General features: G+C 46.5%; 1 long non-coding RNA gene across 1 annotated transcript in view; it reads right to left on the bottom strand.

Moving 5' to 3' along the window:
- LOC119391089 (uncharacterized) overlaps positions 1–25664 on the bottom strand; it is a 303791-nt gene that overhangs the window by 268548 nt on the left and 9579 nt on the right. The window contains exons 3-8 of the long non-coding RNA XR_007415559.1: positions 19957–19989; positions 12039–12193; positions 10210–10363; positions 9468–9629; positions 7905–7999; positions 5444–5532 (exon numbers count right to left, since the gene is read on the bottom strand). This is a non-coding gene — a long non-coding RNA (uncharacterized LOC119391089). The remainder of the gene's footprint in view (positions 1–5443; positions 5533–7904; positions 8000–9467; positions 9630–10209; positions 10364–12038; positions 12194–19956; positions 19990–25664) is intronic.

Genomic DNA, 25664 nt, shown 5'->3' with positions numbered 1-25664 from the left:
TGACTCACCATGTGCCATTCTGATTCTGCCTCTCGTTATTCGTCACAGACATGCTGTTTGTTGCAGTAGCAGAAGTAGAACTTTGTGCCCTGCTCTGGGTGCACAAACGTGAAATGGTCGTGCCCGCTTCCTTTTCAGCGTCCTAACCATTTGCTTTCCAGTTTTTCTTTCGGGAATGACAGGAATTGATAGTGACACCATATTCCGTGACGCCACTGTCTGACCCGTTAAAACTAACACGCCAAACCAGACGAGGCCCCATTCGTGCACATACGTTCGCCAGTCGAAACGCCTGCCGCCTAAATGCTAGCCTATTTGAAATAGCTTATCCTTGTTCATCGTGTCCTTATTTACACAACTTATATTGTCCAGTGGGCATGAAGTGCTCTTTGCCGCGATGCATCTCGGGCTACAAATCGTGCACGGAGAAAATTTGCTTTTTCGCTGCTCCGAAGGGTAGTGACCGCTTGAAAATGTGGCCACTGCTATTTAACGGAAAAATCGCGAGTTGCAAACAACAAATTTTGTTTGTGAAAAACATTTCGATGCGCGATTTGTCACCAAATCATGGGAAGCGCTATTTAAAAGGAAACGTTCTTGTGAGGAAACATTCTTTCCTATAATTGAGCCGCACCATACAATACTCGAGTTAAAGCAGCTTTTTCAGGCAAAAATATGTAAAATTCGTAGATCGTGCCAATACTGTGATAAAATTCTTGGCGCACCATAACGTATATATCTTGCAGTATATTTATTTCGAATATGTCAAACAGCGGCTTCGTAGTCATAGGCCACAAGCTGTCGTCCACTTTTTCAATCCTGTATTTTCCGACGTGGGAGTGGCGCGTCACCTGCTAGTGCATGCCCCGAAAGACAGTTATTTTATTCCATTACATCAAAGCATCCTCTTCTCGCAAATGTTTACAGAAATTGCAAATAAGCGGTTCGTAGTAAAAGATTGTGAAGGCTCACTTGATCTCATATGCGAAATGCCCCTTCACATGACACCTGCTCTTTATATGATGCTGACCGCAAATACATTAATTAATATTTTGAGGGCAAATCAAGGGTGAATTCAACACGCGTCACGCAACTGCAGATTTACATTTGTAGACAAATGCGGGCACGATCGCCTAGGCCACGGTGTTGCCGAGGCCGAAGGTGCTGTTTATGAGCTTCACGCCGCATGCCGAACCGTCATGCATAAAACACTACTAAGTCTTTATATCTAACTTATGTATATGATATTACAATACCACACAATCCTCACAGGGCCTTGCGATATTGCTAAACACGCTAAAACACCGAATGTAGAAGGGTCAGATTTGTGCTGGGTATAGCCAGGTGGCCACCGTCCCGCGCGCGCCTCCTTTCGGCAAGAAAGGGAAAGAGGTCCCCAATTTCTCCTCATTCCAATGCGCCGTCGCTCCACCTAAACTATTCTAACACCGTGGGCAGGGCACACCACCCTAGGCGTGTGCGCTAGTTAGATAGGTGACCGCTAGAGGGCCGCGCCTCTCGTTTTGCGTTTGGTGCGTTTCGCGTTTGGCGCGCTTCTTTTCTCTTCGCGGGCAGCTGACTCAGTGAACAAGAAGAGAAGAGGGCTCGCCGTCAAGCAAACACTGAGGTGCGGGCCAGCGAAGCAGTAGATAAGCGGGCGTGCCGTGAAGCGGACTCTGCGGTGAGAGGTCGCGAAGCAGAAGCAGTACGGAAGCGGCGGCAAGAGAACCCCGAAGAAGTGCGGTCGCGGGATGCCGCGGCGAAGCGCCAAATGCGGTCGCTACCTGAGGTTGGCGGCGCCGACTCTTCAAGCGCGACTTCCTCGACCACACTTTTGGCCGCAGGTGCAACGTTGTCACGTCTATATATGATGACAGAGGAATGTGTACGGAGGATTCGCGAGTTACCCGATCATCTCCGAGCAAGCTCCTCTAACATCATTCACTTTGTGGATATGGCGGTGATTTTTTTTTAACCTGCACCGACATCGCAGAGTTCATTTCCGGTGTAAGTTCAATAGGGAAAACGCTGTTCCGTTGCATCTGGCGGTATTCGTTTGTGGGTAAGCATTTGTGTTTACAATGTTAGATTTTCCAAGCCGAAACAATAGGCCTCACCAAAAAATGCCACCATTAAGGCTTAGTGCGTAATATTCTTACGCTATGCTTTTATGAAAGTGAAAAACAAATGAGAAGCTAACACACCTGACTTGATGAGAGCACTAACCACCTATCGTGCCGCAAATATTGATGATGAACTTCGCCCTTTCTCACGCGTAAGCTCTAACGTGCCAATGTGACAGCTGTTTAATGCGACCATTTCTACGAAAGCAATTCGAAATGCTGGTCTGGCTCCGCACTATTGTGCGTCGGCCTCGAAACTGCGTACACACGCTTTGAGTGTGCGGAACCTATATTCACTTAGGCGTGCACTATATATATGGATGCCTGCACAATCTCTAAGTGAATGCTGTCACCTCATTTATCGCACTAGACGAAGGCAAGAAGAGGAACACACCTTTTCTCCCTCAAGAGGCACTTTAATGTCCAAAATGGATATCTGAAAAAGCGTTCACTCTGTACAATCTAGTGCAGAATGCGCGCAGGCGCTGACTGGAGCCGCTCGAACGCACACAGTCAAGCCAGCGCGTATATAGTTGATGATGATGATGATAGCGAGTTATAAATACTGGCACGAACGGTGGTCGTGAAAAGAACAATACTGATATTACAAGCTAATAATTATTATAAGAACGATGTATCTACTGCAGGGGTCTGCATTGAATACATCGGGGGATTGTACGGGGATCTGATGAGTGGACCGTGCACAATGAAAAAGCGGTGTCAAGAGAACGCTCCTGCTGCGCTGCGAGGAACGCAGATCGGCGGGCCTGCTATACGCAGTCGGGCCTAGCGCGTGCACCGACCACGATAAAAGAAGCGTGTCGGGAGTGCGCTAGAGCTCTCTCTCTGGACTTCGCTGGCTCTCTCGTCTCGAGTGTGCTGTGGGCCCTTGTGATGTAAAGGCGCGTCTGTAGGCTTTCTTTGTAATGTACTGCTCTTGTATATATGTAAATTAAACACATCTACTTGTTCGTGAGAAGCGTCGCAAGAGTCCTTGTTTGCCGAAACCTGGGTGGCTGGCTACCCCAACCCCTCCTCGGTCACATATATATAGACGGTTTCAAGATTGCAATTGCAGGAGCACGTGGTGTACACCAAGAAACTTCCGGTCACCTCACTTATTACTCTGCAACACCGAAGCGTAAAGCGTTTTTTTAAGATTTGTCAAGTAAGGGAATACTCTTTTTCCAGTTTCACATAAAAGAAAGGCGCTTGCAGTTATAGACTAACTATTTTAGTGTTGTGTGCAGCTTAGAAGAATATTTAATTCAAATATTTTGCTACACACAGGGAGAAAAGTGTTGAAACCCTACGAGCTACTCGCCAAGGCTTTTGTTCCCCGCCAATCCTGCTAGCCTACGCCAGCGCAGGAAACCGGAAGCGGTCCAGGGCCTGTGTTAGTAAACAGTGAAACCCTCTATATTTGCCGAGCCTGATGGCACACTCGTCACCGCCCCGTTATAATGGGGACGCGACGCTCATAGCAGCCATATATATATATATGACGGATGGGACGTGCGTTTGCGCTTTAGGCGGCGACGAAGAATAACCAAGAACGACAACAGGCAGCGCAAGAAATAAATGAAACGGGAAAAATTCCGGAATATACCACTCATTGTGGGAAACGGTTTCTTGCAAATCAACCAGTGAGGAGCTGCCTATGCAGCATTTTTGGCTTTCAATTGAGACATTTTCTGTACAGGGTGGCCAGTTTTCCTACAACAATTTGTCCACCGTTTTCAAGAGATCAGCTGTTACATCATCCTCACCAGCTTTTCTTGACTATTTGCATTCCCTCCAATGCTTTCCTTACTTCCTCTGTGATTACTGGCTGGATGTATAATACTTGAGTACCACTGTCGTTATCGTCCCGGTTGTCCAGGCTACTGTAGAGATGTCTGTAGAACTTCTCAGCTACCTGAACTATCTTATCCCTATTGGTCGTGACATTGCCTTCATTCTATCTCAGTATATATATCTGGTTTTCTGCCCGTGCCCAAAAATTCTCTTCACCGCTTTTCGGCTTCGTCCGCTCTTCAGAGCATGTTCAATTCTATCTGTATTATGCCTTTTTATGTCGGACACTTTACGCCTGTTGATTAGCTTTGAAAGCTCTACCAGTTCTATTCTGTCAAGTTAGATGCTTTCATGTTTGCTTTTTCATAATGACGTCTATAGTCTCCTGGGAGAGCTCACCAGTGTCTTGTCTGACGACCGTGCCTCCCACTTCTGTTGCACGCTGTGTAGGTATACTGGTAAGGTTATCATTCATTCCGTGAATGTTCAGGAAAGCTTCCTGGGTTACAGCCGACTATGGGCTCTGCAGCCAGATCCTGTATTCTGTACTTCGCGTTTGAGTGCAGAATGATTCACTAGTATCACGAGTTTGCCCTTTAAAATTAAAGACCGGATAGACATCAGTCTTAGTGAGCGCAACAAACGCAATGAGCCTGCGAGACGAAACCACTCTTACCGCCGCGCGATGTGTGAGCGATAGCCTAAAAAAATCTTGGAAGGAAACTAAAGGTTAATGGCACTTCGGGCATCGGCCCAGGCTGGCAGCACTTGCTGGGCACAAAAAAAGTTTGAAAACTGGCGCAATTTCCAAACATGCAGACGCGGCAACGTACATGTACGGTATCGACCATTTGGGGACTTGTTTGCGGAACTCACGCAACACCCGAGTAATTGTAAATGCAATTACACGGGTGTCCTTGCATTTCACCATCATCCAGACGTGGCCAAATAAGGCTGGGAACCGAACCCATGTCCTCGAGCTTAGCAGCGCCGTGACTGACGTGATTAGTTACCAAGGTGGGAGATTTTGAACACAGACAGTAGTATCGCACTAGATCGATTCTAAAGCGGGGGATTGATCGAGGGCTCGTTTCTAATGGAACCAACAGAACCTAAGGAGGGTATAGGGGACTATAATTGTGTGTTTTAACTGTCGTATAGTAATTATGAAGTAATAGGAAATGAATGAAAGTGACTGAGAAATCAACTTGCCGCAGCTAGGGATCGAACCTACAGGCTTCGGATGACGCGTGCCATGCTCTACCAATTGAACTATAGAGGCGGTCGCTTTCCCATTCACTTTATCGGGTAGGTATGGCAGTGTAATCCTCGGAGTGTTAGCCAGAGCTGTTCGCAGCCAATACGGCGAACGATGTGCGGCACAGCTTCGGCCACGTGCGTCACTAAGAATGGCAAGTGGAATATAAACCCTTGGTCACTACAAAAAGCTTCGAAAGTGGAGGTTGCGAAAACGTGTAAGGTGTGAATACGTTTGCAATAGAGTGTTGTAAATGAAAGCCTACCTGGCCTGCTGGCACAGGGTGTTCAGGAAGGCTCATGGATAGGTACCCCACCAGCAGGCCGGTCACCTCGTGCCACACATACAGCAAGTCTGCATTTTTTTACAGAAAAGAGCAGTTGTCAATCTTGTGAACACCAAGGCACTGGTTGGTCAGCACTGAAATATATACCCCTCAGAGTGCAGCCAAACGACAGAGCAAAACGTGTAATGGTTGAATGCCTGCTTAGGGCTACAATGCCTTTGATTTGTTTTTATCAGCAAAGAGCCCGTGTTTTGTGACTTGAGTAAAAAGTGTTGTTCCAATAGTCACCAGAAGATATTTTCGTTGACTAGCACATTGCGAATTTAAAAAAAAATTGTAACTGTATTATGTAGCTGGTTGAGACATACTAGCGCAAGGAATAAAACGACGGACACAAGAAAGAAGACGAAGACAAGCGCTTTCGTTGTGTTCGTCGTTTCATTCCTTATGCTACATCAATGGCTCCCCCATTCAATCAGTAACACAGTATAAGTATTTAGGCACATAGGCGTGCGCAGAGGGGGGCGCTAATAACCTAAGAGGAGGGGGCGGCGGCGCAAAATCTGCCGCATACATTGACTTAGAAGGGCGAGGGGGCGCTTCGATGAATCTTTGCCCCCCCCCCCCCCCTTCCCTGGTGGGGAACCCTGCGCACGCCTATGTTTAGGGATCAGTCTTTCTAGTTATATGACGTGGCGGGCACACATTTCGCCCTTCAACTTTTCGGAAACTGCGCTTTTTTTAAAAAAAAAGGAAGCTTCCGAAGGCAACTGCGAATGTTAAACGTCAATCGTATAATGCCATTATCACACCTAAATTGGAGTATGCATCTGTTGTATGGGATCCATACACTAATGTTATATATAGATTCACCAACTAAACTCACGAAAGCTCATAACATCCCCCCCATTGTTCGTTTGCGAGGCAGACAATTTTGATGAAGCCCTTGAACACCATTTGTCGTGTTGAATATTGCATCATTGAAACTTCTATCACTTGTCGTGCGAGTGTTGTTCTAAACTATGTGTGCTGTTTTTCATTTCTTTGTTAAATATCGTACTAGCCAAACTGACGTATTGCAGGTAGTGCCGGTATGGTTATAAATTATTTCTGTGCTGTTCTCCTTTCTTTGTAATTCCACTCCTGGCCTGAAGTATTGTGAAATAAAAAAAATAAAACAAACATGGGTAGTGGATATCCTAATTCTTGTTGGCATTAAGCCTGGGCCAGAAACGTAATACGTAGGATAGGCAACCATGCGCTAGAGCAAAGGAATGGTTGACAACGAATGGGAAATTCAGCAGAGGGTAGCAGCGAGATAGATGGAGAAGAAATTCGAAAATGCAACAAGCTCGCACTAGGTATGGTAAATAGGAGATCGTAAGGAGAGGCCTTCGTCCTGCAGTGGAGATAATATGGGCTGACAATGATGGTCGCGGATAGATGTGAACAAAAAACGACGCTTTTTCTCCTCTCTCGTTAAGGATGCCGGAATTTTCAATCCGCGCTTTAGCTCGTCTTCAAGGGCGTTCTCTCATCACTACCAACTGTTAAGCATTATGCATTGGTTTATGAAAACGCCCTTTATGCTTCACTAAACAGAAGAATCCCAATATGTTCGCTGCCTTACAGGTCTGTTTTCTGGCGAAACACTGACAGACTCCACTACATGGTCTCATCCGTTAATGGAGGAAACTCTAGTACAAAGGTAAGGGCAATTCTATGTCCCCATCTTACGGCTTACTTTATGCTGCCCTCTTTAGAAGGAGCTGTCACTATAATAAGAACGACACCTCGAGTCCCCCTCGTTTGTGGCCCCCTGACCAAGCCTGGGCTGCGCAGGCTGTGTGCCAGCTGAGACCAACGTACCTATAAATATTCCAGGCGATCATTCTCAAACCCAGGAACGCGTATTTTTAATGAACTTCCTGTAAGTATGATGATGATGATATCTCTTGCCATCCCCTTTGGCGGCGCCATGTAGCGAACTAGCTCGTTCACGCCAGAGACCCTTGACGAGAACTCATGTCAGTTTTTCGCCATACACCATGCGCTGACGTGAGGTTAGACATCGTATACGTTAAATGCCGCATTCAGCTACACTTTTTTTTGAGCAATTAGTTGAATTTTGTAACGCTGTCCACACAACAATGAAAGCGGTAGTGCGAAGCAACCGGCACTGTACAAAGTGAGAGTTTTCTGCTGAATGAGAAGGGTCATCGGTGGGCGAGGCAGGGGCCCGGGTTAGACATCGTACGTTAAATGCCGCATTCAGCTACACTTTTCTTTCAGCAATCAGTTGAATTTTGTAACGCTGTGCGCGAACTCTTTCTACGCAACAATGAAAGCGGTAGTGCAAAGCAATCGGCACTGTAGAAAGTGAGAGTACGCTGACGACCGACACCAAGTGAACTGGCCAATGGCAGTTTTCTGAACTTACCTATGACTCGCCAAAAGAGCAAACGCAATTGGATGGGGCAAAATGTAGGCTTGGTCCCCGTACCCGTATTCCGGCGCAGTCTTCACCTTGCAGTCCTGCAACACCCGATTCATTCAGGTTGAGTTGCTGCGAGACCCTTGTATCCTTCTATGAACACTTTGCCCAAGTTTCACTTTCAGTTACCCTGCATCCCGTGTTCAGCGTATTTCACAAGGAGTGCTTGGTCGCGAAACCTGCGCGTTCTTTCACGCATGCACTTCTCGCGCTGCAAATAACTTGTGACAGCGCTAGTGACAGATATTTGTAGTAACTATGAAAAGCAGCATATGGTTGAGCACACATCGTTACAAATGAAATCTTACACAATACTGATACCCTGTATCATCAGTCTATGCGCGAAACATCTGAAGCCCCCTAGCATGCTTCTGTATGCTGCACAATATCGATACGCGCGCTTGTTAAAATCTTTCACAGTGATTATGTCTGATTGCATAAAACTTGCGCGTGCTATCGTTCGGCACGATCGCCCACTTTCCGTTATTACAACATTTCCACTGTATTCGACGCTTCTAAACACAATGAATGCGTCACGCTAATAGCCATCTGCATTCCAGATTTATTTACGCGAGCTACAGCGATTACTGTTGAAAGTATACAGTTGACACACGTATGAAATACAAAGCGTTCCACTATAAAGCAATCCTTTATTAATAACCGGGGTTTTCACGTGCCAAAACAATGATATGCTTATGAGGCAAGGCGTAGTCGGTTCCGGAAATTGAGACCATCTGGTGTTCTTTAACGTGCACCTGAATGTACGTACATGAACCTCTAGCAATTCGCCTCCTTCAAAATTCCACCTCCGCGGCTGGGATCAAACCCGCGTATTTCCGGTCAGCAGCAGAGCACCGTACAACCACTGTACCACCGCGACAGCCCGCTGGACGCAAGTTCACCCACCAAATTCTTAAATGTGTTAGCTATGTAACCTGCTATGCCACCATGATGACAGCATTCGGATAGCGAAAGGAGTAACACACTGAATCTGCCTTGAACGAAAGAAGAGAATTTTAAGGGCTCGTTTCTTTTGTTTGATAAAACCTTAATGAGAACCAACAGACAATGAAGCCAAGGAAGGTATAGGGGACGTTAATTGTACTGTTTTAACTGTACTGTAGTAATTATATAAACGTGAATAAAGTGAAGTGGACGAAAAGACAACATCCTGCCGGCAGGGACCGAACGTGCAACCTTCGGATAACGCGCCCGATTCTCTACCAATTGAGCTACGGAGGCGGTCGTCCCCTCGTCCACTTTATCGGGTATTTATGAGCACGCAGACCTGGAAGTGTGTCCGCCACTCGCCGCCATGACGGCGAGTGTGGAACTTGCGTTTCTCAATGTTCGCATTTCCTAGGTGAGGTTCATTTATGCCTGAGCAGTGTGCGGCACAATCCTTACAGCAATCAATTCAATTCTAGGTCACTACAAAGGACTTGAAAAGCGAGGTGGGAAAGTTGCGAGGAAGTTCCTAATAGTAGACTGCTGTAAATGAAAACCTACCTGGCCTGGTGGCACCAGGTGTCGAGGGTCGCATACGTGTAGGCGAGGCCTTCACCAAGCCGGTGGTCGGATAGCACCCCCGATGGCAGTAGGAAAATCAGTACCGATAGGTGGCCCACCTGTAGGTAGGCCTGTCACCTCCTCCTGCCACACGCACAGCAACTGCGTTTTTTTGACGCAAACATCAGTGGTCAAGCTTGTCAACACCAAAGCACTGAAATATTTGCCCCTAAGAGAGCAGCGAAACAAGGATCAAAAGGCGTAGTGAATGAACGCCTACATAGGCCTACAATGCACATGCTTTGGTTTTTTTGTTACTAGGAAACATGCCTTGTTTTGAGACTTGACTAAAAAACGCGGTCGCAATAGTTAACAGCAAATATTTTCGTTGAAAACCACATTGGGCATCAAAAAATTGTAACAGTATACATAATGCACCTCTCAGAAAACAGTCCTAAAATTTCTCTCAAGCTTTTCCTCACTAGCGCGGTACTTGTCTGCCAACAGTTGACGACAGCAACAGTCGAGACACAATCGGCTGACATAGCAATGGTACGTCTGTTTTTCCAGTTTCAAGTCATGTACATATCCGCCCAATTAAATCTTCCTATTTGTGGACATTTGTATTCAGCCCGGCTTATGATTTCTGCCTTGGCATGAAACGGGTAAGCAGTGGCATTGTAATCAAACCTTGATGACTACAAAGAGCTTGAAAACCGAGGTTCTGTAAATGAAAACCCACCCGGCCTGTTGAATCACGTGTTGAGGATCGCATGCGGGTAGGCGAGGCCTTTACCAAGCTGTTGGTCGGATAGCGCCCCCGATTGCAGTAGGAAAAGCAGTACGGACAGGTGGCCCACCTGCAGGCCCGTCACTTCATGCCAAATGCACAGCAACTGCGTTTTTTTACAGCAAACAGCCGTGGTCAAGCTTGTCAAAAAACACCAATGCACTGGATGGTCAACACTGAAATATATGCCCCTAAGAGAGCAGCGAAACAAGGGACAAAAGGCGTAGTGAATGAGTGCCTACGTAAACGCGTTGCAATAGTTAAAATATATTTTCACTGAAAACCACATTAGGCATCAAAATATTGTTAACAGTATAATGCACCTCCCAGAAAAGAGTCCTACACTTTCTCTCAAGCTTTTCCTCACTAGCGGGTACTTGGCTGCCAACATTTGACGACCGCAACAGTCGAGACAATCGATTGGCACAGCAATGGTACTACCGCGCTTAGTATGAGCTGCAACATGCGAGCGCGTGGCTGAGCGCTCTGCAAGGTTGTAAGTGGCGCCGATCATGACATATTTTTGAGTTATCGGGAGAGAGTTTGGCTGTCCCTGCGAGTGCGCATCGCCTCCATTTGCTTTCACGACCCGTGACGGCTTCATTGACCGCCATGCCGCGCGCCTCTCACCGACGGGGCCTTCGCCGCCTCGTCACCGACGTGTATCGTGCCCCTGGCTGAATCGTAGTCCCGTCTGTCAACTCCTGCGACCGGCTCCCCATCTTTCCTCTGTTCTTCTATCCGTCGTTCTTGCCGACCATATTTCACTTTCTTTTTCTTTCTACTTCTCTTTTATTCCCACCTTACCCCCACCCCTATAAGGCACTGCGCCGTGCTCCCGTAAGGGCTGCAGAAATTAGGTGTCTTCTTTTTTCCTTACGAACCACTACCACCACCTCCACGCCCTCGTTTTGCCCTGCGGTGATAGCAGCTTCGAAAATAATAACTTCGATGTTGAAAGCAAGCAAGTGGGGGCGATGCGCGCTCGCAGGCACAGCCAAACTCTATCTCGATAACTCGAAAATATGCCATGAACAGCGCCAGTGTACAACCTTGCGAAGCACTCGGCCACGTGCTCGCGTGATGTAGCTCATACTGAGCGCGAGAGTACGCCTGTTTTCCCAGTTTCCTGTCATGCATATATTCGCCCAATTAACTCTTCCCATTTGTGGAATGTTCAGCACAACTTATTCTGCCTTTGCACGAAACGGGCAAGCACTGGCAGTTGACAGTCTGGAATTAGAGAATAGTAAATCTCTCTGGGATTTTCGGTCTGATGCAAGGCACTACTACGTCCAAGAACCATGAGCAAGCATGTGAATGTTCCTTGATAAGGCTTGTCCAATGTAATTTGTTTCCTTAATATCACAATCTCAACCTTTCTAATTTGACATTTTCTATGGGTGGACAAGGTTGTGCCTAAGAAAGAAGTGGGCTCCTCGACGCAGTCTCTTTTAGCCTACCTTATTTTAAGCTAAGTTAAATATGTGTTCGCGCTCGTACGTTGCCGCTGTTGTGGTGTTGCAGGTCATTTCTGTTTTTTGAAGCGACGGTGACTGGGAATGTTTGACGAGGCAAGCTAATCCAGATGGTGTAAAGCGAGGGACTACTGCAAAACACGATTACAGTTTACGTATAAGTATAAGGTTATTTACACGTATATTTGTCGTCACCCTGAAATGCCGGGACATCTTTCTGTAACGGGTAAGCAGTGGCATTGTAATCAAACCTTGATGAATACAAAGAGCTTGAAAACCGAGGTTCTGCAAATGAAAACCCACCTGGCCTGTTGGAATCACGTGTTGAGGATCGCATACGGGTGGGCGAGGCCTTCACCAAGCCGTTGGTCGGAGAGCGCCCCCGATTGCAGTAGGAAAAGCAGTATGGACAGGTGGCCCACCAGCAGGCCCGTCACCTCGTGCCAAACGCAGAGCAACTGCGTTTTTTTACAGCAAACAGCCGTGGTCAAGCTTGTCAAACAACACCAAGGCACTGGATGGTCAGCACTGAAAGATATGCCCCTTAGAGAGCAGCGAAGCAAGGGACAAAAGGCGTAGTGAGTGAATGCCTACGTAAACGCGTTGCAATAGTTAAAATATATTTTCGCTGAAAACCACATTAGGCATCAAAAAATTGTTAACAGTATAATGCACCTCCCAGGAAACAGTCCTACACTTTCAAGCTTTTCCTCACTAGCGGGTACTTGGCTGCCAACATTTTACGACCGCAACAGTCCAGACAATCGAGTGGCACAGCAATGGTACTACCGCGCTTAGTATGAGCTGCAACATGCGAGCGCGCGGCCGAGCGCTCTGCAAGGTTGTACAATGGCGCAGATCATGGCATATTTTTGAGTTATCGGGAGAGAGTTTGGCTGTCCCTGCGAGTGCGCATCGCCTCCATTTGCTTTCACGCCCCGTGACGGCTTCCTCGACCGCCATGCTGTGGGCCACTCACCGACGGGGCCTTCGCCGCCTCGTCACCGACGTGTATCGTGCCCTTGGCTGAATCGTGGTCCCGTCCGTGAACTCCTGTGACCGGTTCCCCATCTTTCCTCTCTTCTTCTCTCTTCGTCGTTCTTGCCGACCATCTTTCACTTCTTTCTTTTTCTTTCTAGTTTTGTTTTATTCCCACCTTACCCCCACCCCTATAAGGCACTTCGCCGTGCTCCCTTAAAGGCCAATTCCGGCGATTTTTCGAGGTCGATGGATCTCAAGGAAATTCGCTGGGCACGTTCCTTGGCACGTTTCCGTCATTTATGCCAAATTACAGGCGTGAGACACGCGCAAACGCCCTCCTGGCTTCCCACAATTATTGACAACATTGCGTCTGTGACGTCAGTATTGGGAAGGCGGCGGAAGTGACGCAGCCGAGGGCACCGCTAACTTCGGCGCTTGGGCCGCTACAGCGAGCGTCTGCTGTGCACAACGCTACAGACAGCGTTGGTTTGGCCTGCGCTTCGCTGGTCGTCCCGGCTGTCACAGTTTTCATACTCCGTGCCGGCGTGACCGGCATGCCTTGCACGACTTCCGGTTCGTTTTTAACAACGTCTACGTCATACGTGGACAGTACACTCGGTTGGGTTTCGGTTTCGGTGTTGCGCTTTTTTGCTTATATAAAATTATTCTCCAATTTGCCGAGTATTTCTGCTATCGGGCCCGTAACGGGAGCGTCTCAGGAACAAAAGCACCATTACTTTGACATGGCCAAAAAATCGCCGGTGTTGGCCTTTAAGGGCTGCAGAAATTAGGTGTCTTCTTCCTTTCCTTACGAACCACTACCACAACCTCCACGCCCTCGTTTTGCCCTGCGGTGAGAGCAACTTCGAAAATAATAACTTCGGGGGTGAAAGCAAGCAAGTGGGGGCGATGCGCGCTCGCAGGGACAGCCAAACTCTCTCGATAACTCGAAAATATGCCATGAACAGCGCCACTGTACAACCTTGCGAAGCACTCGGCCACGTGCTCGCGTGATGTAGCTCATACTGAGCGCAATAGTACGTCTGTTTTTCAAGTCTCCTGTCATGCATATATTCGCCCAATTAACTCTTCCAATTTGTGGAATGTTCAGCACAACTTATTCTGCCTTGGCAGGAAACGGGCAAGCACTGGCAGTTGACAGTCGGGAATAAGAGAATAGTAAAGCTCTCTGGGAGTTTCGGTCTGATGCAAGGCACTACTGCGTCCAAGCACCATGAGCAAGCATGTAAGTGCTCCTTGATAAGGCTTGTCCAATGCAATTTGTTTCCTTAATGTCACAATGACAACCTTTCCAATTTGACATTTTCTATGGGTGCACAAGGTTGTGCCTAAGAAAGAAGTGGGCCCCTCGACGCAGCTAAGTTAAATATGTATTCGCGCTCGTACGTTCGCGCTGTTGAGGTGTTGCAGGCTTTTTCTTTGTTTTTTGAAGCGACGGTGACTGGGCATGTTTGGCGAGGCAAGCTAATCTAGATGGTGTAAAGCGAGCGACTACTGCAAATACACCATTACACTTTGCCGACCGTCTCATTCGCGCGATGGGCACAGATAGGAGCCGGCGCGTTGGGAAGGGGGGGGGGTGGCTGCGTGAGTCCGACAGGAAGTGCGTACTTTGTACCAGCGGGCGTGGTCGCGTGCTCCGCGGTATCATTAGTGGGGATCAGCAGACGGCTCATACCTTTGTAGGTGTTGTGCTCTAATTGCAAAACTTCCGTTGAAGCCATAGCAGTGGCAGATCCCAGGGGGGGGGGGGGGGGCGGTAGCGGCGATCGCCCCTCCCTCAAAGCCAGCCCCCGCCCCCTCCCTTCAGTGCCTGTCGTCCACCTCCTTTGTCAGGCTGCTTGTCGAGTTTGCCCCCTTTGTCAGGTTGCTTTGCCTGCCACTGTCCTAAAGGGGTAAAGAGAATCTTGTCCCTGCTCTTCACCTCTCATTGCTCTACCCTTTCCTGCTTCCCTATGCACATTTCCAACGAAGGCTGTTGTAAATATGCGTGACCCACCAAAATGCACTGCTGAGCCTTGGCTTCAGCCTTTGTGCCCCCCCCCCCCATTATGTACCTGAATCCGCCCCTGAGCCAAGGATAGGGCACTTCTCTTAGTGCAGCGGCTGCGTTTCCTGAAGGAGCGAGCTGCTAGCCTATATTCATATAACATTCCTCTTTGTTCGCTATCGGATTTACTATTTTGCTCTCGCGGTGAAACTGTGACTCTTTTTTTGTAACGAGGGATGGTTTGCGATGTTGTGCGTTCGTGGAGAGCAAATGGTTTGGTTGGGCAACATGATAGCAAATGCGTTGCATTGCTTTGGGCAACGCGCAAGGATTTGACAACAACCCGCAGCAGCAGAACAAGCACAATTTCACAGTTTATTAAACCCGCATTTGTTTCGTCTTTACATGTGACACTCTGGCAAGGCATCTAACTGTGATTGCTGCATCTCAGGCTCAACAAAATTTGTTTCACGTAAAAAATAAAATAAAAAGTTTTTTCATGTTCTATATTATTCGAGCGTTCCTGTGGCATTTTCAGTTTAAGATTAATCCTTCAGTAACTATGCCTTGCATAAAAGGTCGAATTTCAGTTTAACGAAGCTTCGATATAACGAAGTGAGTTGGCGCTATTACCAACTTCGCTATACTAAGGTTTATCTGTTCTATGTACTATTCAAATGGGATTAAGTCGTTATTTTTTTAACATGCGTATTAGAGAGTGACATCACCGAGCGATATGGTCTCTACCCATCTTGACATAAAACAAAGTTATGTTTCACTCAGGGAATTTTAGCAAAAACACTCAGGGAAAACCTGGAAAACTCAGGGAATTTAGAAATGTCAACTTGGTAGACACCCTGCTTTGTGATATTGTACCTAAACATGTATAGCTTAAAAATGGATATGTCATAGTTGTCGATTACAACCAATTCTCAATCTGCACAAGACAAGAACCCCGTTTGTGTACTATCATTGCACACAGCTATGTGCATGGCCCGTCTTCACTGTGGCACCTCAACGGCATTATTTTTGCATTACAGCAATTCCACACTGACAGGGAAAGCCAAATGAAGCTGCTGTACATCGTGTTAGCTAAAATTTTGCAGATGTTTGTCGAAGAAATAAAAGGTGACAACTTCCAAAACAAATCCGGTATACTCGTGCATGAAGAGGGCTAGAGAAAGCTTGTGATCTTTATTTAAAAATAAAGAAAAAGTAGTCTCTTCAGAATCGTTGGAAGTGTGCAGAATTTTTTTTTAAATATAGACACAAAGAAACTAAATCCTACTTACAGCTGCCTACAGATGTAGTGCTGTCGTGGTGCATGTTAAATGCACTGTAATATTGTACAACTATTTATACTATTCATACCATTTGCTTATATCTAAGCTCAATGTTCTGCCACTGCATAGAACAGTGAAAGGACTTGAGACCTGCATAAGCTTTTTCTGTGATTAGATAGTAGGTATCCTTTTTAAGAGTTCCTTCCATCATGCTTTGGCCAGTTCCCAGTCTGAATTTCCCGAAGCAATTATTAGCATTGCTACTTTTAAACATGGTAACACTTGCACATATTTTTACTTGGTTCTCTGACGAGTAAATCTTGCAGTTCATGAAATCTATTGAGCAACTGTTTGGTGTACGTGCATGGGCCTTCAAAATCTGCTGTGTAGAGCCACATTCTGTACCAGAGATTACAGAGGCTATGTTGCAGCTCTATCTGAATGTCCGATGCTTCTGAATATGTGGTATAGGCCTCCTGTGTATGATACGCTAAAGATTTAGCTCAATAAACTAAAGGCCCAAAAAAGCACTGATAAGACGGTTGCATGCATAAGTGAGTGCTGGTGCAAGAATGTAGATAGTCATAATCCGCTCAGACTCCCATTGAAACGCTTGACTCCCGCTCTCACTCGGCCATTGGAACACACTTGCTCCAAAAGGAGCAGAAAAGCTTGCTCCGACTCCGCCATTGGAATTCAACATAAGTCGAATCTTGCAGTCGTGTGCAGCAAGGAGAACTTGCAAGCGCAACGCGAAGTTGCTATTTTCTCAGGTGCCCTCTCTTTATACAGAGGCCCGTCCTCATTTGCTTCAGAGCTGCCGGCGCCTGCTGCTTGTCGATAAGCGGGTAGCATGCTATTGGCCAATAGCCGACAAATTGAGTGCAGCGCTTGGATCAGATGCACTTTTCCACGGGGTGCCACCACGTGCTAGCACAGTGCTCTATAGTCTGCTAACATTACACAGTGAGCCACACTCGCACACAAAAATAATGGGAGAGAATGATCGCATTTTATCACACGTGCTCGAGGTCACGACGTGCGGCTCACATAACTTATTCCTGTACCATCCCCCTCTGCTTAGCTTCCAGCATGCTCGTCAGGATGAGAGAAGGTGCTTAAAGTGCGTGCCAAACCCATGTAACTCCACTCGTTCTTGACAGATTCGAGAAGTTTATGTGGCAATCGATTCATGAGGTAATAAACTCCAATACTGAGGTCATTCGATGATTTCTTGGAGAAGTGATTCACGACCCCTTTAGAACAATTTCTGGAAGCAGATATGGATATAGCCTGCTTTTAAACCAAAAACAACCCCAGATTTCACGAAAAAAAAGATGTTTATTAAAAAAAAAACTAGCAGTTGTTCCGTGTACAAATAAAACCGATGAACGAAGCTCCTTAGAAATGGAACGCAAACGACTATGTACCTGATATCGCTGCTGGCTTTCATGAAGGCAGTAGGGTGGGGAGAGCGTCTGCTGCGCTCGGTGGTGGGAACGACTAAGCGAGTGAGTGCGGCACGCGCAGCGTAGGGAGAGGGGTGTGAGAGGTGATGCAGCGGGGTGCTTCAGTGGCGGCAACAGAACGCCGTGTGCATTTGGTGCACGCAGCGTTTCATTGTGTTCTTGCGCCAGCGCCGGGTAGGGGGACAGTCTGCTACTATCTTCTACAAAGCCCCCGTAGTGCGCTAGAATGATGGTTGTCATTTCACAATCCACGATAAAGGTGGTGAAAGTGAAGACGACCATTATAACCAGTTGTGCATAGAGCTTTTCTTTTAACCTCGAATTTCTGGTGCGCTGCACTCTAAGAAAATATCGAGTAAAGGGGGTGTCTTTTTGTCCCACAACGGTGATCGTCATTTGTTTCGCCTTCCTTTCCTTGCACTATCGCCGCGCGCCCGGCACTTTCTGGTCACGAACGACATGCGCGCTATCAGCGTGACGTAGCGTTCTTGGCAGGAAAGTGGCCAGCGCCGAGTTTTCAAGAAAAGAAACGCAAGCAAGCCAGATGACGATTGTTGTTGTGGGACGGGGGGACGCCCTTTTTGCTCGATCTTTTCTTAGAGTGTAGAACCAAACCGCTCAAGGCCTAAACATTTCCTCTTGAATCACCAGCCACTGCAACCTAAACGACGCTTTAGAGACGGTAGCTTCAACAGCAATGGTGGTGTGCACGCCTAAGGAGCTTCACTTCTAAAAATGAACAAGAACCAACTAGCCCAACTTGCCATTTTGTTACGTAACCCCAGACCATAAATTAATCATGTGATTTAACAAAATTCACATCACTTTGGCTTATGTTTCATCAAAGGTGCAAGAGCAAAGGATCGTAGAATGGCTTTTTTGCACCTGTATATAATGACACCAACTGTACGGCTAGCTAAGCTTGCTCAAGCCATGTCAGTGCCTAAGTCAAGTTCTTCAAATTACATAAATGCAAACATCTGACAAATATGGCTGGCTGGGTAGAAAATTCTTGAGGCTTGTTTCAAACATGGCAGGCAACACTTTGAAGGCTAGAGGCTGCTCCCACTGCTCTCAATCATGTAAAAAAATGTGCACTGCATAAAAGGTACAGCTGTACATAATGAATTGCAATGTGACATTCTATCACACGTGTGTAAGAAAAAATATTACATGGGAGGTGCAGGTCTCAAATGGTTTGCGACCAAATGAGCACAATCTCTGGCTTGCGCAACCAACAGCTGTTCATAGCATATTGCTTGTGCACACCAAAGCTTAGTCGCACAACGGATGTGCAAACGTTCCTTTACATGCACCAGAATGTACATTTACAGAGGTGTTTGTGTTTCACCCCCATCAAAATAAGGCTGCTATCACCTGGAATGGATTTACGTCCTTGAACTTCGCAGTCCACTAAGTTGTCACTGAGACTGCATTGAGGAAAATCCTTTACGCAAGGCAAAGTAGAGGGGTGGGTGAAAGAAATGTGGTAAAGGTTGGGGATAATGCGGGAGTGAGGTCATTGGTGAACACAGAATGTGAAGGGGCAGTCTCCATGGCCAAAACAAAAACACCACCATGTGGTGCCATGCGATGCCTATTCAATTAAGGTTATGGCAAAAGTAAAGTGAAACTTCACTTTGCACAGAGCTCCCATTTCCATGCACAAGTGCTGTGTTTTTGCATGTACGAGTGCAGCATTATAAATTTGCATGTTTCTTTGCAACTGAAATTTCGCTAGATGAAAGTACGAACATTTGATGGTTACTTTCCATGCTTAATATATATGTGTCACAGAGCAGACACTTGTCTGCTCTGTGACAGAGCAGACACTTGCAGGTGCTCTGGCGCAGAGTACTACTGCACCTGCTGGGAAGTCTGTGCAGCTGGGTTGCATGGCGTCTGGCAGAGAAAGCTAGTCAAGGAGATGTTTGCAAACACAGTGTTCCGAGTCTTTAAAAATTAGTCCGCAATACTATGCAGGCACAAATACCTCTGGCACTCCCCGTGTTCATGTGGGCGTCGTGCACTAATTCATTTTCCAGCACGTGTCTAGTTCACTTGTAGTGTTTTCAAAATTGCAATGTCAGGGCTACCCCAGATTTCACGAAACCCCAGATTTCACGAAAAAAAAGATGTTTATTAAAAAAAAAACTAGCAGTTGTTCCGTGTACCGATGAACGAAGCTCCTTAGAAATGGAACGCAAACGACTATGTACCTGATCTCGCTGCTGGCTTTCATGAAGGCAGTAGGGTGGGGAGAGCGTCTGCTTAACCCAAGCCGGCAACAGAGCTTGCACTTTCTAGCTATATTCAAAGTGTGTGCGACACTGAACCAGCCTTGCTTTAACGTTTTTTTTCTCTCAACACTGCAGCTGTGAAGCCATGCACATCAAGAATAGCTAGTACTTGGTAGTCAGCTCCGATACGCTTACACTCAGTAGAAAACGAAAGCACAGTGGTGCCACCCAACTTACCATTAAAATTAAGGCAGTCCTCAGCTGCGTTATCTGGAACAAGATAAAAGCTACATTTGTGACAGTGACAGACTTACCACTGGTCAAAGAGGCACACTAGCAGATTGCATTTATTCAGAAAACAAGCATAGCCCAAATACATACACTCTACGATGTGTGTGGTGTAAACAATGACTCACGGTGCCTTGAGCAGGAATGGTTTATTTAACAGTGGCACAAATCATTGCACGGTAGCAAGGTCCGTAGTCAAGTAGATGAAGATATGGTCAGCACCCACAGCAGTGAAGTATCAGTTTTGCTAAAAAAAACATGCCTTAAGATATATCTGACAGTCTTCCTTTCTAATGAGAGCACAAGCAAGAGCTGCAAGATGTGTGGAGAATGACATAGCAACCACACAGAAACAAGGTCGTGGCCAAAGGGCAACACACCAGGCACATGCCCCTCCCAATATTGATGCCTGCTGTAAGACTCCTCGCATAACATGATACTCGACAACACCTGCCCACTCACAGTCAAAGGCGTGCCCCAGAACAAGAGTGGACTGTTCCTTTGCGCCAGAGGAACTTGCATGGTCACCCCACACGTAGAATACAGTCAGAGTGTGTGACCCTCCAGTACAATGCCGTTTAAATAGCAACAGTACAGGAAGCACTTGTAATTGATGTCCTACAATGTCACATAAAGGAATATGACTATAGCATGACTAACTGTACATTAATTAGATCATTGTCTATGTTGTAATTACAATTAGTTGCTCCAAAATACACTATTTCTTCTAACACTTCTCCTTGCTTTAAATTTGGTCTCCAGAACCGTGGCATCAAATTATGTAAATTTCACATATTTGTAAACAGTTGATCATAATGCATGTTGTAAAGGGATAAAGTGAACATAACTGATGACGGTAGAAATTCCCAGCAAATTAAAAAAAATAGTAAATACGGAGAAAGGTGCAAAATCAAAGCTGAACCCCAACCATGCACTAATGCGTTAAGGGGCACATACCAAAATCGCATGGCGTACAGCGATGGCAGTCGTACAGCGATGGCAGTCGTACAGCGATGGCGTAGTGGTAGAGCATCAGCTTCGCATGCAAGAGGTCCGTGGTTCGAATCCCAGTGCCGGACAATTCCCAACCGGATTAAAAAAAAATCCGCGTGATGATGGAATTGTGTAAAAAGGCCTGGGGTGCAGCCTCACTGGCGACCACAGCCAGCAATGCACTCCCTCACCAGAGCAGGATTGGCCACCTTGGTGTAGTGCTTCGCCACTACCTCCCACATGAATACACGAATTAACCCTCGGCCCTCAGTCCCCAGCGGCTGCGAAGCAACTGACCAAGGCGGCGGCCAGACCTGCGACGCAGCGGAGGGTGCTAAGAATCTCTGGGTCCGTACAGGCCGCCATTGGAATCTGAACTTGGCTACGTATAACGCTAGAACTTTATCTAGTGAGGCGAGTCTAGCTGTACTATTCGAGGAATTAAAGGGTGTTCAATGGGATGTAATAGGGCTCAGTGAGGTTAGGAGGCCACAAGAGGCATATACAGTGCTGAAGAACGGACACGTCCTATGCTATCGTGGCTTAGCTGACAGAAGAGAACTAGGGGTGGGATTCCTTATTCATAAACATATAGCTGGTAATATAGAGGAATACTATAGCATTAATGAGAGGGTGATATGTATCGTAATTAAGTTTAATAAGAGGTACAAGATGAAGGTGGTACAGGCCTACGCGCCTACATCCAGCGATGATGATCAACTGGTTGAACGCTTCTACGAAGACGTAGAATCAGCAATGAGTAAGGTAAAGACACAGTATACTGTACTGATGGGCGACTTTAATGCAAAGGTAGGCAAGCAGCAGGCTGGAGATCATGCAGTTCGGGAATATGGCATCGGTTCTAGAAATGCCAGAGGGGAGTTACCAGTAGAGTTTGCAGAACGCCATAATTTACGCATCTTGAATACCTTCTACAGAAAACGGGCTACTCGTAAGTGGACGTGGAGGAGTCCTAATGGCGAAACTAAAAATGAAATAGACTTCATAATGTGCGGCCACCCGGGCATTGTACAGGATGTGGAAGTAGTTAACAAGATCCGATGCAGTGACCATAGAACGGTAAGATCTAGAATTCAACTAGACGTGAGGAAGGAACGGCAGAAACTGATACGCAAGAAGCCGATTAATGAACTAGCTCTGAGAGGGAAAGTACAGGAATTCAGAGTTTCACTTCAGAATAGGTATGCGGCTTTAACCGAGGAAACCGACCTTAGTGTTGACGCAATAAATGATAATCTGACTAGTATCATTAAGGAGTGTGCAGTGGAAGTCGGGGGTACAGTCGTCAGACAGAACACTGGTAAGCTACCCCAAGAGACGAAAAACCTCATTAAGAAACGTCAAGCTATGAAAGCCTCAAGTCCAACAGACAAAATAGAGCTGGCGGAGCTTTCGAAGCTAATCAATAGGCGTAAAGTAGCCGACATAAGAAAGTATAATATGGAGAGAATTGAGCATGCTCTAAAGAACGGCAGAAGCCTCAAAGCTATGAAGACAAAACTGTGCATAGGCAAAAATCAGATGTATGCATTAGGGGACAAGGAAGGCAATGTCACAAACAATATGAACAGAATAGTTGAGGTAGCGGAAGAGTTCTACAGAGATCTGTACAGCAGCCGAGACAGTCAGGATGATAACGTAAGAAGTAGTATTAGCGCAGAGGAATCTGACATCCCACCAGTATTGACAGGAGAAGTAAAGAAAGCCCTAAAGGGAAGGCAAAGAGGCAAAGCAGCTGGTGAGGATCAGGTAACATCAGACTTGTTGAAAGACGGTGGAGAGATTATGTTAGAAAAACTGGCCACCCTGTATACGAAGTGTCTCTCGACGGGGAGGATAGCAGAATCTTGGAAGAATGCCAACATTATCTTGATCCATAAGAAAGGGGACGTCAAGGACCTGAAAAATTACAGGCCCATAAGCTAACTGTCCGTTGTCTACAAGCTATTTACAAAAGTAATTGCTAACAGAATTAATACGATATTAGAGTTCAATCAACCAAGGGACCAGGCAGGATTTCGTACAGGCTTCTCAACAATAGACCATATTCATACTATCAATCAGGTGATAGAGAAATGCGCGGAATACAACCAACCCCTATACATAGCCTTCATAGATTACGAGAAGGCATTTGACTCGGTGGAGACATCAGCAGCCATGCAGGCACTGCGGAATCGGGGCATCGACGAAGCCTACATAAACATAATGGAAGAAATCTACAGCGGCTCCACGGCCACTATAGTCCTCCATAAAGAAAGTGAGAGAATCCCAATAAAGAAGGGCGTACGGCAGGGAGACACGATCTCTCAAATGTTATTCACCGCGTGTTTACAGGAGGTTTTCAGGGCCCTAGATTGGGAAGAATTAGGCCTGCGATTCGCTGATGACATTGCATTGATGAGTAACGCGGGAGACGAATTACAGCTCATGATTACTGAACTGGATACGGAAAGTAGAAGAGTAGGTCTGAAAATTAATATGCATAAAACTAAAGTAATGTGGAACAATCTTGGCAGAGAACAGCGCTTGGCGATAGGTGGAGAGACACTGGAAGTTGTAAAAGAGTACGTCTACTTAGGACAGGTAGTAACCGCGGAGCCGAACCATGAGAGTGAAATAACTAGAAGAATAAGGATGGGATGGGGTTCATTCGGCAAGCATTCTCAAATCATGAATGGTAATCTACCACTTTCCCTCAAGAGACAGGTATATAACAGCTGCATCTTACCGGTACTTACCTACGGAGCAGAAACCTGGAGACTTACAAAGAGGGTTCAACCTAAATTGAGGACGACGCAGCGAGCGATGGAAAGGAAAATGATAGGTGTAACCTTAAGAGACAGGAAGAGAGCAGAGTGGGTCAGGGAACAAAGGGGGTTAAGGACATCATAGTTGAAATCAAGAAGAAGAAATGGACATGGGCCGGGCACGTAGCACGTCGGCAGGATAACCGGTGGTCGTTAAGGGTAACTGACTGGATTCCAAGAGATGGTAAACGCGTGAGGGGGAGACAGAAATATAGGTGGGTAGATTTGTAGGTATAACGTGGCAGCACAAAGCACAGGACCGGGTTGATTGGCGGAACATGGGAGAGGCCTTTGCCCTGCAGTGGGGCGTAGACAGGCTGATGATGATGACGATGATGATAGTAAGTATAAGGTTATTGACACATATATACATGGCTTTACCCTGAAATGCAGGGACATCTTTTTGTATTAAAAACCCATTTTGTTAACTCCAATATAAAATGTTCACAACGATAGAGCAGTTACGAAAGCTGCGTATTTTATGATCCACTAAAAATTAATGATATCATAACCTAAAGGCTTTCGCCATGTACATAAAGGCTTTCGCCATGTACATCAGCTTCAAAAGCATGAAGAAAGTGAGCAGCTGCGTAGGTTCGCGTGTTGCCTTACAGACGCGTAGTGGGCCCTTCGCCGATTCGCAAAAGAAAGAATTATGACGTAGTGGGCACTTAACAACTGCATTTGCAGTAGGCATTCTAGGATAGTTTGAAGCAGCCAATGTTAAGGGCACAGTCGCTCGTTTCCTCACGGCACGGTTGAGGCATGCTCCGAAAACCGAAGCCAGAGAGGGCGATGCGCACGGGTCCCGATTACGCTATCGCGTTCTGCTTTTGAAGGCGAAGCTCAAGCGTGCTCCAAGTTTTTGTACGCGTTCTGTGATAGAACGGAAGGAACGAAACGTAACGAAAGGACGACATGGAGCCGCACGGGATTGATCGAGGCTCGTCTGACGGTCAGGCGTGGGAATAGCAAACGGAAACGGCAGTGCTGTCAATCATTTCTAAAGGAACGGGCACAGAACGGACGGAGGCACCGTTCCGTCTGATAGTGACTTGGACTGAATCAAAACGTAAGCGCTAGGATCGGAGTATCGAATTAGCCTGCTTTGTGTTTGGCTTACTCCAATCCGGCACCTAAAGTTTGCGAAAGTCCCAACCAGCCCCCCACCACCGACTGTGAATGGATGGATGGATGGATGCTATGAGCATCCCCTTTATAACGAGGCCGTTTTTTATAACGAGGCCGTTAAAAAGAAGCTCGCTTCTTTTTAAGTTGGCCCATTGCCCTGCCAACTTCGATTAAATCAATGCTACCATAGAAAAAAAAAACATTCACAGCCCAGCTTTCTGCCCCTTACGGCAGAGGCCATTCTATGGCCACCAATACTCCACCGTCTCTTACTTATTTCTCTTGCGAAAGTGTTCTGCTTACCATGGTTGTGCGTAAAACCCAAGGTTTTGCGTAGGCTCGTTCCCAAACATACACCTGGGTGGATATCTCCACATTCAATCAGAACATTCTCCGTCGTTTCCTTAGCTTCCTCACAACATATACATTTTCCTTCTTTACTGAATCTCGCTTTATAACTACGCGTGCTAGGCGTTCTAGGGTACGTCTCGTGAACTTGCCACACCATTTAGCGGCCAGTGAAGACCGCGCTTTTGAATTTCGACCTTTGAAAAACAATTCCTGCTAATATTGATGTTCAGCTATAATACTGCATTTCTTCATGCCTTGAAAACCTTTCTGAATTCCCTCAGCTCGCCTATTGGCTATTTGCTCCCTCACGTCCTCTCGTGTCGTTTCGTTCCGTTCTATCACATAACGTGTACA

Source organism: Rhipicephalus sanguineus, chromosome 1 (assembly GCF_013339695.2).
Source record: "Rhipicephalus sanguineus isolate Rsan-2018 chromosome 1, BIME_Rsan_1.4, whole genome shotgun sequence".
NCBI lineage: Eukaryota > Metazoa > Arthropoda > Arachnida > Ixodida > Ixodidae > Rhipicephalus > Rhipicephalus sanguineus.
This window is presented reverse-complemented; position numbering and strand designations above follow the sequence as displayed.